Genomic DNA, 15689 nt, shown 5'->3' on the forward strand with positions numbered 1-15689 from the left:
CCTCACCCTTGCACTGCAGACAATGCAAACCCGAGTGTTGACAAATAAATGAAATGGCGAGAAAATGACATTTTATTTATTTGTGTTTGCCTGCTGCACTCGCTGCAGGTGGGTCGATGCTCCTGAGTAGGAGCTGCCCCTGGATCAGTCCATGCTGGAAGGACCAAAGTACTGATTATGTCACAAACAAGAGGGATATAGTGGTTGGCAGTATGGCAGTGCCCTACCGGGTTTTGGAGAGCACAGGGAGATTTTACTCAACATGACACAACAAAGGCCGCACATGCACATATATTGTGGTTGCACACTTGCACACAAATCAATGCACCTACATACACCTACTTTCACAATTTCCAACGAATGGATGGTAATGGCTCAGGCCACATGGGAGAACGGCCAAGACTGTTTTACATATGGTTAGTCTCTCTGATTGGTATCCCTAAAATTATAACCAGTGGCTGAGATTATTTCAAGAATTGATTCCCTCACTTTCTTCTGTGTTGCAGCAGATTCCCTAAGAACAACAGGTATGCCTAGACAAGAACCTATGCTCACTCTACCATAGTACTCAAGCTGCACTTCACTGATTAGGCCCAGGGATTCTGACACCGGTTGCTTGTTTTCCCATGGGAAGGGGACCTGACCAGCAGTTTTAGCTGGACTGTTCCTTTCAGAGCAGGACCAAGGTTGATTTGCATATGGCTGGTCTCTATCTACAGTGATACAGTGGGCAAACCATGATGGACTGGAATGCGGCCCAAGCAATTGCCACAGTTTTCTTCACCAACATGTTTGTTTTGTTGAACGACAGGTGTCACTTGTCAACTGTACACAGACGGATTAAAAATGTAAAAAAATATAAACATTTCCTTTTTCTTAAGTAGACGTTTTTACATGATTTATTTTCCTGCAATAAAATGTTTGCTGTTTTTCAGTTTTGAGCATTATGGAGCAAATTTCAGCCCGGGGGACCCCATCTCCCAGGGACTAGCCACATTACAAATGTGGAGGGGGGGCACGCAGCGTCCCTCCTGGGCCAATATTGGCCCTGGGGACCCCATCCCCTGAGCCCGACCAGTAAAGGGTGGGTGCCCTGGAGCCCACACAGGGCACCTACTTCATCTTTGTAGGAGGCTGCAGGGGGAGCCCCAATGCCCCCTTGTCCAAGTCAGCTCCCTGCATCCAGTGGGAGCCAGCATTGCTCCTGCCCACAGGGAGAAGCAAATAATTCTGCTCCCTGCGGGTGGGAGCAATTTTTTCATCTGTTTCCCTGTCTGCTGACAGCTGGAAGGGAAACAGATGAAAAGTCTACTCCCAGTGGGCAGGAGCATTTATCATGTGCCTGCCCGCTGGGAGCGGACATAGTGTCTGCTCTTGCCTGGTGGGAGCTTTAAATTACTCCTGCCAAGAAAGAGCAAACACACCTCACCAGTGCGGTCAGGAAAATTGCTATATCCGAGGGGTGGGCACCCACGGACAATTGCTGGAGCCAGCAATGGGGGATGGGGCCCCAAAGACCAATATTGGCTCCAGAAAGGGGGGCCACAACTCATAGAGTGGAGTGGATTGTCGTAGAGTGGAGTGGGGTGTCGTAGAGTGGAGTGGGGTGTCAGAGTGGAGTGGCTTGGAGTGTCATTGAGTGAAGTGTCTTAAAGTAGAGTGGAGGAGAGGGGCGTTCCGTACAGTGGAGTGTCAGAGTAGAGTGTTCTAAGGTGGAGTGTCATATAATAAAGTGGAGGAGAATGTCACAGAGTGGCGTGTCGAACAGGCGAATATCATAGTGTGGAGTTGAGTGGAGTAGCATAGAGCAGAGTACAGTGTTCTAGAGTGAAGTAGATACAGTGGATTAGAGTGTTATAGAGTGGAATGGCATAGAGTGTCAGAGTGGAGTAGCAAAGAGTGAAGTGGCATACAGAGGAGTATTAGAGTGGAGTAGTGCATCATAGAGTAGAGTGGAGTAAAGTGGTGTGCAGTAGCATAGAGGGAGTTGCATAAAGTGTCGTGGAGTAGAGTGGCATAGAGTGGAGAAGAGTGTTGTAGAGCGACATAGAGAGGAGTAGAGTTTTTCAGAGAGGAGTGGCATAGTTGTTGTAGAGTGGAGTGGCATAGAGTGGAGTGGCGTAGAGTGGAGTGCTGTAGAGTGGAGTGGCATGCAGTGTTGTGGCGAACAGTGTTGTGGCATAGAATGGAGTGGCATAGAATGGAGTGGTGTACAGTGGAGTAGAGTGGAGTGTTGCAGAGTGGAGTGTCGTAGAGGGAAGTGGTGTGTCACAGAGTGGCATGTCATAGAGTGTCTTAGAGTGGAGTGGCATAGAGTGAAGTGGCATGTCATATGGTAGAGCGGAGTGGAGTGTCTGAGCATTTTAGAGAGGAATGGCATACAGTGGATTTGCTTGTCATAGTGTGGAGTGGCCTGTCGTTGAGTGTCATACAGTAAAGTGGCATCTGTGCGCGTTCTTTGGAAAATATCCATTCCTTTGAACGAAGAAAAATAACTCACCACCATTAGCATACCCCATAACAAAACAAACGATCATGTGTTTGCAAGGGAAACCTTTACGCTGTTATGAATGGATGCTTAGAATTCTGTAAAACACAATTTCTGTAAGTGTGTGTGCTACTTCATCCTTTGCAACAATAACTTCTTTCTTTAAAATGTTCATTGCATAATAAAGGGCTTTTGCTTTTCCTTCACTAAAATTTCCTTTCCAAAGGTGCCCTTTCCTAAAAATTTCAGGTATTCAAACTTGTTCATAGTCACTTTGTGTTTTGGTTTGATAAGATCAACTTCCATTTCTTCTGCTTCAAAGTTATCACTCAGAGAGTTAGTTCTATACCTCCTCATTTCCTCTTCCTGTTTCTTAAGGCTATCTGCTATAGTCTGGATGACTTGTGTTCATTTTTCAATCTCCTCACGAGTATCGTTGTGCAATTTTCTTTCAATTACAGTTGTCGACTGGATACATCAAATGATGAATATGTGTTTAGCAGTGGTGGCTGGTAGGGAACAGTGGAGGGGGTAGGGAAGTTGGGGGGTTAGGAAAAAAACTTACTGGGATCTCTGTCGCCATTGCAAGCTGCTGGCTTTCCTTCAAGGAGGAACCAGGAAGAACACAGTCTCCCAGAATCCCCTGACCAATCACAATGCTGCCATATAGCAGTGTTGTGATCGGTCTGAGTGCAGTGGTTTGGCACTCAGATAGGGGCTTGGAGGCTGGGCATGTTCTCCAGCTAGGATGTATAATACGGCCTGTGGAGAACATGCACAGTACGCATGACGGTTTGGCCGGCTCGAGACAGCCAACCAAATCCCCATGCGCACTTAAGGTGCAGCCACCACTCCTCATCCCTCGACGGACGTCAGGGGAGCCTCGCCCAGCCTTGCCCTAACAACCCAGCTGGCTGCACTGCAACTGAGTTTACTTTTGGCTGCTCTGTCTTCATCAGCTGGCACTTTGCCACTGAGAAGTTATTTAACGGAGTTTCCATTTGGTCAACATCTTGGAGCCCTTCTTTGTAACCAATAAAAGTGCCATCTGACTTCAGTAGAAAATAGCCCTCTATGTATGTATGTACTCTCTATATTTATAAAGTCATGCTTCCTTATCTATGATTGCTTCATTCATGATGGAAAAGCTATTTCACCACAGCCCGGTTAATAAAATGGTGACTTTTCGAACAGCGCAACTTCAATTTCAGATCTGAATGGTTCTACGTAGGGGAGCTCCGGCTGCAATATGGGATCTCTGGGTCCAGGGCCTGCTGACAAATGGAGGTGAGGGGTGACTGCTGTTCCTGCACACATTCAGCCCATAGAGGCCTGATGCAGGCAACCTCATTGTGACAGCCTGAAAAGGCTCAGTGGGGTCCGCCTCGGACAGTGCCCTCTGGGGCCGGTGGGCTGTGCTGTGGCCTAAGCCGGGCTGTCCAGCTACTTTCCACCCAGGCTCTGCTGATCCTCGATGGCCTGCGTTAGGCTCTATTCCCTGCTCGGGGTCCAAGTTCTACCCATCCCTCCAGACTGGCTACCAGCCTGGCACCCTCTTGTGGGCCACATAGTCCTATCACTCACTGCTTACAGGCAGATATTCTTGCTCTAGATACAGACTACATACAACAAAGCAATAGCTTCACTGAAATGTGACAATCAGGCCTTAGCTACAGAAAGCAAGGGTTTTCACTATCCAATATTATTGTGTGTAATCCTCACCATGTACCATGTACCGGCCAGTGGTATACTACGACAATACCACTGGCCGATATATCACTATGTTTTTGTCGCTTAGAACTTAAAAACTACTGAACCAATTCAGAAAGAGGACCCTTTCCACACCATAATCTATATTCCTGCCAAACTTCATGTAAAACTCTTCAGCTATTTCATTATGACGTCTGTCTAAAAAGTCTATGGAAAAAGAATTGGTGAAAAAACTTGTTATGAAATCCCAGTTTTTTTCTTGGCATCCCCTTACCTAATTGTCATGCGTTTTCTGCATGGCCCATTGTGGTATTCCCTATGTTAGCCTAGCAATGCCATTGTAGGCCTCATTTTACTTTGCACACGTTACTATATAAACATGTTTGCCTTTGTGATACACTGTACTTTCACTTGGAACCTACATATGTTTTTGCATTTTGTTTCATTTCTGGGATTTAGTCTGAACACCACCGACAAGGTCAAGCAACAATATTCCTTGTTATTCTTTCTTGACAGGCACAAGCACCTAGACAGAGCAAAAGAATGCAGCTGTTGTTTATGTGCACGCATATTCTATCATATAGAGGAGTACATGAGCCAAAAACACACACATGGAATGAGAGTTCTGAGATGAAAGCACTGCGTCAGCTAGGATGTAGACCATCCATCTGTGTATGCTAAGGTACGGGGTCTGCTGGTAATCCTAGAGATCTTCCATATAACCATTTAGCTTTAGTAGAAGGGAAGGGGGATTTTGTCACTGTGTCCTATAAAATGACTGCGCTTTTCATGGTGTTTCGATTATTAATCATGCTAACATTGTTTTTATTCTGCATTTGTTTTTGAATTGTGGCACATATACTGCATTTCAGAGTATGATAGTTAAAATATTCAAAATTTTCCTGAGTCTCCCAGGGGAAACAGCGTTTACAACGCTGTCAAAATCACGCTGGTAGGTTACGACGTGGATGTTACATCGTCCGCGTTGTTACCACGCATGGCATTACATCGCAAGTCGTTTCTACGACTTGCGCTAGATGGCGCGCAACACCAGGGAATGTGTTGGATTTTAAATCCAACACATTCCCTGCTGTTGCACTAACTGGAGTAGGAATAGTCATTTATACTATACCTAAGTCCAGCACGCCATCTGGTGCAAGTCATAGAAACGACTTGCAATGTAAAGCCATGCATGGTAACAATGCGGACGATGTAACGTCCGCGTTGTATCCTACTGCGTGGTAATGTATGGCGTAGTAATGTCATACATTCGTCTCCTAGTGATATTGTGGACAAGTACAAGTGAGAGAGCGAAAGGGTGTGTTCTGTTACTGCGATCCCCGAGGGGATCAAGAGTATTGTGTATTGGGGGTGCCAATTCATTTGTTCATCTGGTATGGTTAGGAGGGCAAATGAGGCACTATAGCTAGTCAGACTTGGGCTCATAGATACTGAGGCGGTATGGTGATTCAGTCCCTGCATAAGGATGTTCCAATGTAGAAAAAGAAAAAGGTCGCCCAAGTTTCGTGGAGATTCGTCAAATGGTGGCAAAGTTATTACCAATCAACAAAAATCCTAGGAAATTCTATCTCTCGGAATGCTAACTATAGAGTGGGTACCGATATATATATAGTTATAGTTAGGGAAACTTTGTTTATTTATTCTTTCTATACAAACCAAACTTTAACTACTCAAACATAAGAAAATTAATTATAATGTTATAGTTATACCTTAAATTTATATAATTTATATACCATCTTCAAATTACTATTACTTCATTCTTTCTATGCAAACCAAATTTAAACTATACAAAGATTTGAAATTCAAAAGTTAGAGTTATACCTAAAATCTAGAATTTACGCATTACTATAACTTGTTCACTTCCGCACACACTGTTGGCAACTCGCTACTCACACTGCATGAACTATAACTCCATGCACTGCTTATACCCTTTAATATTATATCACTTATAACATATTAAATCATAGCATTCCTAACAAGACTTATGACATATGTAACTAAATCATTTATAAAACACAGTGCTTGGTAGAGTGGGGAGCTCTAGTTAATGTAGGAATACTCTGATCCCCTTGGCCTGGTGGTTGGTTCCCAGGGCCGAAAAATGTTGTTTAATTTTTTTTTAATTTGCCACACATTTGCAGAGGATTGTAGAATCCTTGGCAAAATGTTTAAAAAAACAAGCTTGGTCTCCCGTGCTTGTTTTTTCAAGCCCCCAATGGATGGGGGAAAACATATTTATAATTTGGGTGAGGGGGCATGTGGCACCGAGGACCCCATCCTCAGGGGACCAACCATAAAGTTAAAGGGGAGAGAGGCATATGGCTCGCTTCCCCAGGCCAATTTGTGCCCTGGGGACCTCACCCACAGGGCCTGGCCATGCAGTTAAGGGGGTGGGGGCTCAGTTACCCCTCTTCAAGCTGGTTTTAGCCCTGAGGACCCCATAACCTGGAGCCTAGCCATATATGCAATTGGGAGGGGGAGCAACGCAGCCCTCTCCCAGAGCCAATTTTGGCACTGGGGACCCCCTCCCCCTGGGCCCAGTTGCATCTACAGAGGGGAGGGGGCACACAACTCCCTTCCGTGAGCTATTAATGGTCCTGGGTACCCCATCCCCAGGGCGGGCTCATGCTATGTCCTAGAGTGCCAATCTCCAGGACATAGAAGTTTCCCTGACCGCACTGGCGTGGGCAGGGAAACCTGTGTTTGCTTTTGCTTAGCGGGAGGAATTTCAAAAGTCCTGCCAAGTGGGAACAAACACTAAGTCCTCTCCTAGTGGGCAGGAGCATGAAAAATGATCTCGCCCGTTGAGAGCGGACTTTTCATATGTTTCCCTGCCCACTGTGAAACTGGCAGGGAAATAGAAGAAAAGATTGCTCCCCCCACAGGAAGCAGCATTTTTAGCTCCACCCTGCAGGAGGGCGGAATGCTGGCTCTAGCTGGATGTGGCAAGCCCTTACTGCGGCCCCCAATCATAGAGTGTTGGCTGCCCTTGGTGGGCACCAGGGCACCCATCCTTTGTTGGCCGGGCCTTGGGGAATGGGATCTCCAGGGCCAAAATTGACCCGTGGAGGGGTGCCTCATACCCCCTCCCCCGTAAATATAGTGCCAATCCTATCCCGAGGCCAAAATCGGCCCAGGGAGGGGAGCCATGTGGCCGCTTCCCCAAAATAAATACGCTGGGACTCTGGGGATGGGATCCCCAGGGTTAAAAAATGCCCAGGAAGGGTGGCTGCTTGCCCCTCTCCCCCCAAAAATGCATTGTGCCCCGTGGGTGGGGTTCCTGGAGCCAAAAGAGGCCTGAGGAGGGGAATTGCATGCCCCCTCCCCTTAGTTTTAATTAGTAGCCCTGTGGTAAGGGGTCCCCGTGGCCTATCAAGACTTGGGGAGGGGGGCTGCACAGCCCCCTCACCTTTATTTTTAAAATGGCCCAGGGGGATGGGGTCCCCAGTGCCTTACAAGACTCTGGGTGAGGGGGCCCCACTACCCTGTTCCCCTTTGATTTATTTGTGGCCATGGGGAAAGGGGTCCCCAGGGCCTAAGGAGGCTCGGTGATTGGGACCACATAGCTCCCTCCCCTTTAAAATATATATGACCCTGGGAGATGGGATCCCCAGGGCCATAATAGGTTCAAGGCTCTTTAAAAAAAATAAAAGCCCTGTGGTCTCTAGGGCCAGGGTTTGTGACCAACTCCCTGCTGCACATGGCTGAAGGCCATGTGTGGTGTGGGTCGGCTGCTTTGAGGGGGTTAGCCACAGGGTTTGGCCACACATGTATATATATATATATATATATGTATTATCTACTGGCGGTCTCCAGTAGATAGTTATAGTTAGGACCGTGTCTCCATAGGAAATCCGCAACATTCTATTTGGAATAACTTTGGCGCCGGTTGACGAATCCTCGCAAAATTTTCAAAATAAGTGGGGCGCTCCGCTCCGCTCCTACCCTGAAAGTCTCGGGGGAATTCGTCAAGCGGGGGCTGAGAAAAAGGAGGGTCCCAAAACACGTTTTCCCCATGCAATTTTCCATAGGACCTTTATAAAAGCTACAGCCCGAACGGCTGAACAGAATTACTTGAAATTTGGCAGAGAGGTAGTCCTCAGCTCAGGGAAGTGCCTTTTGCAGGTCTGGTGTCAATCTGTTCAGTAGTTCCTGAGAAAATCAAAAGTAAAATCATATATATATGTGGGCGGAGCCTAACCACACATCTCATCCTGAGATCTGATTGGCTGTCAGCACTTCATCCAAGAAGTGTTGGCAGCCATCTTGGGACCAATATACATGATAGCACCTCATTAAAAAGCATTGCAGTTAATAGAAGGTTTTAAGACTTTAGTTACATTATAAATCATTTGTTGATGGTACCATACTCATTTTAGGAATTGTGGTATGTTCTAAGGTGATTTCACCATGTGAAAAAGCCTTCTGCTGGGATATCATGATTGAGAGAAAAATATTTTCTCATGCTTTTCCCACAGAGGTTTGGAAGGTGGTCTATAAGCTAAACTGAGAGCTTATTTTCTGTAAATTCACATTATCTTTCTCAGTCATGTGAGAATGAAGTCATTAAAACATGTACATCCAACAAGGGCAGAGACTGTCAATTGATTCCTTTGTGTTCTACTGCAGCTTCCCAGAGTGTTCCAAAGAACAACTAGAGCGCTAACTGTCCTACTTATGATAAACGTATGGCACACCTGAAGCCATCTTGCTTGGATTAAAGTGGTAACTCTTAAAACATTTAATTTAAAAAGGAACAAAATGAGGGGGTTCATTTTTCCATAACAAGTATGATTAGTGCTGCAGAAAGAAAAACTAGGGCACATTTTGACTTCTGAAATCCTCTTTTATTTCATTAAACAATTCTGACATGCAGACTGAAACATGCACTTTCAATACCAGCAGCAGTTCTCCCTAGTGAGCAGTAGCTTTACTACAGTGATCTAATGAGCAAAAAGAGTGCTAACATTCTGAATTTATGGCAAATGTGTGACACATCTGAATGCCTTCTTGATGGAATCAAAGTAAAAAACTGAAAGTATTTCCTACTGAGGAGACTGCAGTAAATGAGGAAATTAGGAAACTTCATAACAAATAAGTCTCCCAAGATGGCCACCAGAGACAAAAGAGCCCAAATGTAGCCCAAATATCACCCAGATGTAGCCCAAGTATAGCCCAATGACAGAATGTCCCAGAGTGTTCTTAAAAACAACTAGAGCGCGTACTGTCTTCATTATGACAAAAGTATGGCACACCTGAAGCCATCTTGATTGGAATAAACTGGTAACACTACATTTAATTTAAAAAGGAACACAATGAGGGGGTTCATTTTGCCATAGAAATTATGATTAATGCTGCAGAAAGAAAATGAGGGCACATTTTGAGTGACTTCTCAAATCCTCTTCTATTTCATTAAAACATTCTGACATGCAGACTGAAACATGCACTTTTAATACCAGGAGCAGACTTCCATGGTGAACAGTAGTTTTACTACAGTGATCTAATGAACAACTAGAGTGCTAACTTTCAGAATTTATGGCAAATGTGTGACATATCTGAATACCTTCATGATGGAATCAAAGTAAAAAACTGAAAACATTTCCTACTGAGGAGACTGCAGTACATGAGGAAATTAGGAAACTTCATAACAAATAAATCTCCCAAGATGGCCACCGGAGACAAAAGAGCCCAAATGTAGCCCAAAATCACCCAGATATAGCCCAAATATAGCCCAATGACAGAAGTGTGCAAAACACTTATTATTTTGTGTTTTTGCAGTGTTATATAGTGCAGACTTGTCAGGTATTGGAGTGCTTTACATGAGCATTGGTTACATCACACAAGAACAAATTCATTTTGGTTGTAGACATGGGGAGACTAAGTGATTTGACCAGAATCACAGAATGTCGAGCTGAAGCAGAAACTCCAACCTGGTTCCCCAGTTGCAAAGTCTGCAGTTCTGGAAGTAACACCACATCCTCTCCCCTAAGTGCAACATTTAATCAAGTGGTCAACTGGATAAAAAAACATAAAGATAACAAATAATTTAAAAGTGCTTTGTCGCTATTGGAAAACTCAGAAAATATGTCCTTATTTTAGTCTTTTAGAGCACTAACCATAATTTTGATGCCAATAAGACCCTCTCATATATGTAATTTCTAAAGGAAATGCTCTAGGTATTACAGTTTTGATTACATCAAGATGACGTCAGGCGTTCCACACTTTTGTAATAAATATAGAATGTTAGCAATCTAGTTGTTCATTAGGATACTGTTGAGAGGCAGAGGCCAGGGGCACGGACTCTGAAAATTGAAGGCAGGTGGGAGGGTGCAAAGGCAACAATTTAACCACACTGAGCAGGTAGGAAGGGCCGTGGCAGCACAACAGACTATGGAGGGCAGTGGAAAGGGGGGCAGGGGCAACAAACCAACAATACAGGACTTGAAAGAGAGGCTGTAGCAATGTAATAGAGCATTGTGGGCAGAAGGTGAGGCAATGGTAGTACAACCATACATGCCAACAGACCCGATTCAGCCAGGAAACGTCCAAAGTTTTTAAGCTCAAATGGGCTTTATTTGATCTGTCTCCTGTCTACAATCTCCTCTTTTTCAATGTAACTCAAAGGGGAAAATCAATACTCCAGTTTTTTTTCAAAATCTCCCTCTTACCAAGTTCAAAATGTTCGCAAGTATGGTACATTGGATCATGGAAGGAAATGGGGTAGGGACATGGACTTGGATAACAGAGGACAGGAGGGACATGGAGAGGTGCATCAAACTGACCCTGCAGGGCAGGCATCAGGGTTTGCAGCAGCACAATACACCACACAGGGCATGCGGGACGGGAGTGCAGCACAACAATCCATAGAAAGCAAGAGGGAGGGGACAGGACCATGCACAAGGACAACAGAGAACAGAGGGGCAAGAGGCAATGGTAGCTAGCTGACCATAATGGGCAGACAGGAGAGAAAGCTGCAGCATAACAGACCATAAAGGGCAGGAGGGACAGATCAGGGGCATTACAATGGAACAGACAAGCCAGGAGGGAGGGAGTAGGGGTCTGCACATGTAAACAGAGGGCTGGGGGCAAGGTGGCAGGGCAGGAGCAGCAAGATAGCCATGGAGGTCAGGCAGGATGGGCACTAGAAGCAAGACACACCATGAAGAGCAACAGTGAGACTGTGATGGCATACACACAGACCATGGAGGGAAGGTGGGAGGGGGTCAGGGGCAGCTAACTGACCACTCAGGGAAGGTGGGAGGGGCCATGGCAGCACAGAAGACCATGCATGGCAAGTGGGAGGGTTAGTGGCAGCACAATGGCTATGATGGGCAAGAAGGAGGGTGCAGGGGCATGCACAAAGGACGATGGAGGATAGAAGGGAGGGTCAGGACCTGTGCACAGACAAGAAAGTTCAGGGGAAGGGGCCTCACAACAGACCGCACGGGGCAGGTAGGAGGAGCAGTTGCAGCACAACAGACCAGGGAGGGCAGAAGGGTGTGGCAGTACAATGGACCATGTAGGACAGGAGGAAGAGGATAGGGGCATGGCATGTGGACAGGCAGGGTGGAGGTGGCAGGGACAGGTTACAGTCATCTGACAATGCTAGGCAGGTGGGAGGGGAGTGGCAGCTCAACAGAACACTCAGAGTAGATAGGAGTGGCAGGTCCATGGAACATGGTGGGCAAAAAGGATGGAGCAGGGGCATGCACAAAGACATCGGAGGGCAGGGGGAAGGAGAATAGGAGCAGCAAGCTAAGCACAGAGGAATTGGGCAATGGAGGGCAGGAGGAGGGGACTGGTACATCATACTAAATTGAGGGCAGTGGCAGCACATCAGACCATGCATGGCAGGAGGGAGGAGGCTAGTCCATGGATTCACACAACAGAGGCTAGGGAGGAGGGGGATGGGGCAGCAAGCTAACTGTTCAGAGAAGGCGGGTATTAGGAACTTTATTGTTTTTAAAACGTGTGTCTGTGCGAACTACTTAAAATATGAACAAGTATGCAGCATAATCTCACTTTTGTTCAGGACTAAGAGGACGTTTGTGACTGTGACTCCGGGCTCACTTGGCAGAAACACCCCCAGACCCTCCACCTCCTATCGCAAAATGTAATGCCCGTGAAAAGGGTAGGTGAATACAGTGTTATATAGAACATAGTCCTGAGAGAACGATTGAAAATGAAAACTAGATATAGTGTATGGTATAAACTATGCACCAAAAAGTGTGATGTAAGATGAACCGGGCGTGAAATATACTATGCAATACATTGTGCACAATGACAGATTCATTGGAGAGCGCGAGATAGCACAGGCACTAGCGCGTGCTATGCGATGTGCGCCTTGGATTGTACTATGCACAGGGCAGTGTTGTGTAACCTAACTAGTCTCTAAAGTTGTAATATAAAATATGTGCTGGGGAGTGTAACGTTGCATATGCACTGTGACAAAGATATGGATCCCAGATTGTAATATGTATGGCATAGCACTGTGCGTTATAACATAGGCATCGAGGAAGGCACTTTAGATGGGGCAATATAACCCGTGCGAAGACAAGTGTGGCATTACATATTCACGGGGTGGTGTTACAGTGCACATGGGCTAGAGAGTGTCATAGCATATGCACTAGCTGGTGGAATACAACACAGAGGTGTGTGGCACTCGGCAGGCAATGGTGGGTGTAACACAGCATTGGGCTCTGCCAGGAGCGCGCTGTGACTCTCAAGTGATGTTCGTCCCCTTTCCAGAGAGTAAAATAAAAAGTATTACACATCCGGTAGTGGATGTGTGCTTTATTAACCGTGAGGGGGGTTTCTTACATAGTTTTGGTCGAATTTTTGTCGAATCCCCTTTGAATGGCTTGGTGTGCATGTGTATTAAATGTGCCCGTCAATAGCTACCCATGTTTGTATAAATAAACGACAAGGGTGTCTACCGGGATTAGGCACGGTAGGGCATCAGACATGTCAGAGCTTTACTAGTGGTGTAAATACATTCCACGTGGATTCATTGTATGCATAGTCGCCTTTTAATGAATATCACTCAAATGGTGATAGGTACGTACGGTTTGTCCAGCATGTCCTAGGTGTGTCTATAAATATATATTTTTTAAAAATAATAAAAAACAGTGGCCGGCCCTGGGGATTGGGGTCAAAAAAATATAATTAGGAGACAGGCCCTGGGGGATGGGGTCATCAGGGCCAATAAATTAGAATAAGAAGGGGAACCACACAGCCCCCCTTCTTAAAAAATTAAAATAAATAAAAGACTGGCATCGTGCCGGAGGCCACGCCCCCTCCTTGCAGCACTCTGCAAACGCGCCCCCTGGCGAGTTGTAAGTTGGGGAATTAATTCCTCTTCAATACTGAGGGTCCCTGAGGGCCGACTAGCCCAACAGGCATCTCCAGTATGCGCCAGGGAGCTGCACTGCAGACAGGTGTACTGAGGCCAAGCCCCTTTTTACACCTCTCTGCAACGCAGCTCTGTGGCGCTTACTGGAGGTACCCAGTGGTCTAGTTTGACCCTAGGGACCCTTAGGATTCAAGGGGACTTCATCTCGCAACTTAGAACAGCCACAGGGCGCGTTTACACAGTGGTGAAGGGAGGGGACGGGGCCTGAGGTGACGTGTGCAAACACGCACTATGGCACGTTTTAAATTGGGGATATAATTTCCCTTCAATACTGAGGGCCCCTGGGGGCTAACTAGCCCACCAAGTGCTTCCAGTAAGCGCCACTGAGCTGCATTGCAGAGAGGTGGTCCAGGCTGTGCCATTTTTTACACCTCTCTGCAACGCAGCTCTGTGGCACTTACTGGAGGTACCTAGTGGGCTAGTTTGACCCTAGGGACCCTCAGGATTCAATTGAACTTAATCTCCCAACTAAAAACGGACACAGGGCGTGTTTACACAGTGGTGAAGGGAGGGGACAGGGCCTGAGTTAATGTGTGCAAAAACGCCCTGTGGCCTGTTTTCAGAGGTAGTTTTAATCTCCCTGCTTTATTATATACTAGGGGCTTACAGAGGGGGTCATGCTAATCACAGGGGGACCCCAACGCATAATGTTCCCTAGTGTATGTAGGTGTTTTCACTGTATTCTAAGTGTCTTTTAACATAGCACTGGCTCTAGGACTGGTTAGTCAGACTCAGTTACCACCAGTATCCGTCACTCATGACATGGTCGGTGACATCACTCATGACATCACTGATGACATCTCAAATGACATCACTGATGACATCATTGATGACAACATCCAGTGAATGTGTTTTTTTCTGAAAATTACATATGTTTTATATATGTATATCTCAAGGTCGATGGAAGAATAAATGGGTATATAAGTGTCTAAATGGATGATTTGTTTTTGAAAAATTGATTGTATAACTGACTGATTAAGTGTACCTTAGTGAATACATGGCTTAGTGAGTAATGTTTAAATATGTAAATATCTGTATCAGTCTCTCACTTTGTGTATAAGTGGCTGCATGGGTTGGTGAGGAGCTACATGAGTGTCTATATAGTTTATTAGTTGGTTTTTTGAGTATCAGTATGAGTGTCTGTGTGTCTATATGGTTCGGTGGGGGGTATTACGTAGTGCCTAGGTGCATGAATGAGTGACTCACTGTTTGTATGTGTTGAAGACACCATGTGTGCAGGACTGTATGGGTGGATGAGTGTGTGCATGGGTGTGTTAGTGAGTGAATGACTGTCTCAATAGTGTCTTTATGAGTAACTACATATGTTTTAAACTAGTATATGTGACTATTGGTGTATATAAGTGAGTACATGTGAGAGTGAGAGATTGAAAGAGTTCCTGTATGAATAAGCATGTGTTTCTATAAGTGATTGTTTAAAAGACTAAGTATGTGTAAGTTTCTGTAGAAGTAAGTGTGGTGGTGTGTGTATAACTGTATATGCAAGTAAATGTTCTTTATTAGCATGAGTGACTATGTGTGTGAGTAACTCTATGGATGAGTGGCATTGTGTAACAGGATTTATAGGTGTATGAGTACATATGATGAGTGAGTACATGTATGAGTGACTGTATAGGACTGTTGGTGAATGAGTGGATGTGTATGTGGATCTTAGAATTACCTAATAGGTTGTTGTAACTGATATTGGTATGTCCATTGTTTTGAAAATATTAGTTTCTATTTTTGAATGTGTGTATCAAAGGTTATATTAGGGGGTGAGGAGGTCTGCCACTCTATCACAAGGATGATGTCATCAGTGATGTCATTTGAGATGTCATCAGTGATGTCATGAGTGATGTCACTGACCATGTCATGAGTGATGTAATATGTGACGTCATCAGCAGTGCATTGCGGGCGCGCGAGTTATAGTTGGCTGAACTAACTATAACGGGGGAATTTCAATGGTTTTGTACAAGTGAAAAGTCCAGCTAACTATAACACCCCTGAAACCTATGGTTTTTTCAGTGAATTTCTGAGGTTTTTTAAATGCTAATTCCTAAC

The 15689-nt window shown here is 45.4% G+C and overlaps 2 pseudogenes; both read right to left on the minus strand.

Annotated features, from left to right (window-relative positions):
• LOC146870138 (uncharacterized) overlaps positions 1 to 15689 on the minus strand; it is a 623247-nt pseudogene that overhangs the window by 116839 nt on the left and 490719 nt on the right.
• LOC146870139 (RAC-alpha serine/threonine-protein kinase pseudogene) lies at positions 1114 to 3626 on the minus strand (annotated as a pseudogene).

The sequence above is a fragment of the Triturus cristatus genome, chromosome 1_1 (assembly GCF_964204655.1).
Source record: "Triturus cristatus chromosome 1_1, aTriCri1.1, whole genome shotgun sequence".
NCBI classification, from domain to species: domain Eukaryota; kingdom Metazoa; phylum Chordata; class Amphibia; order Caudata; family Salamandridae; genus Triturus; species Triturus cristatus.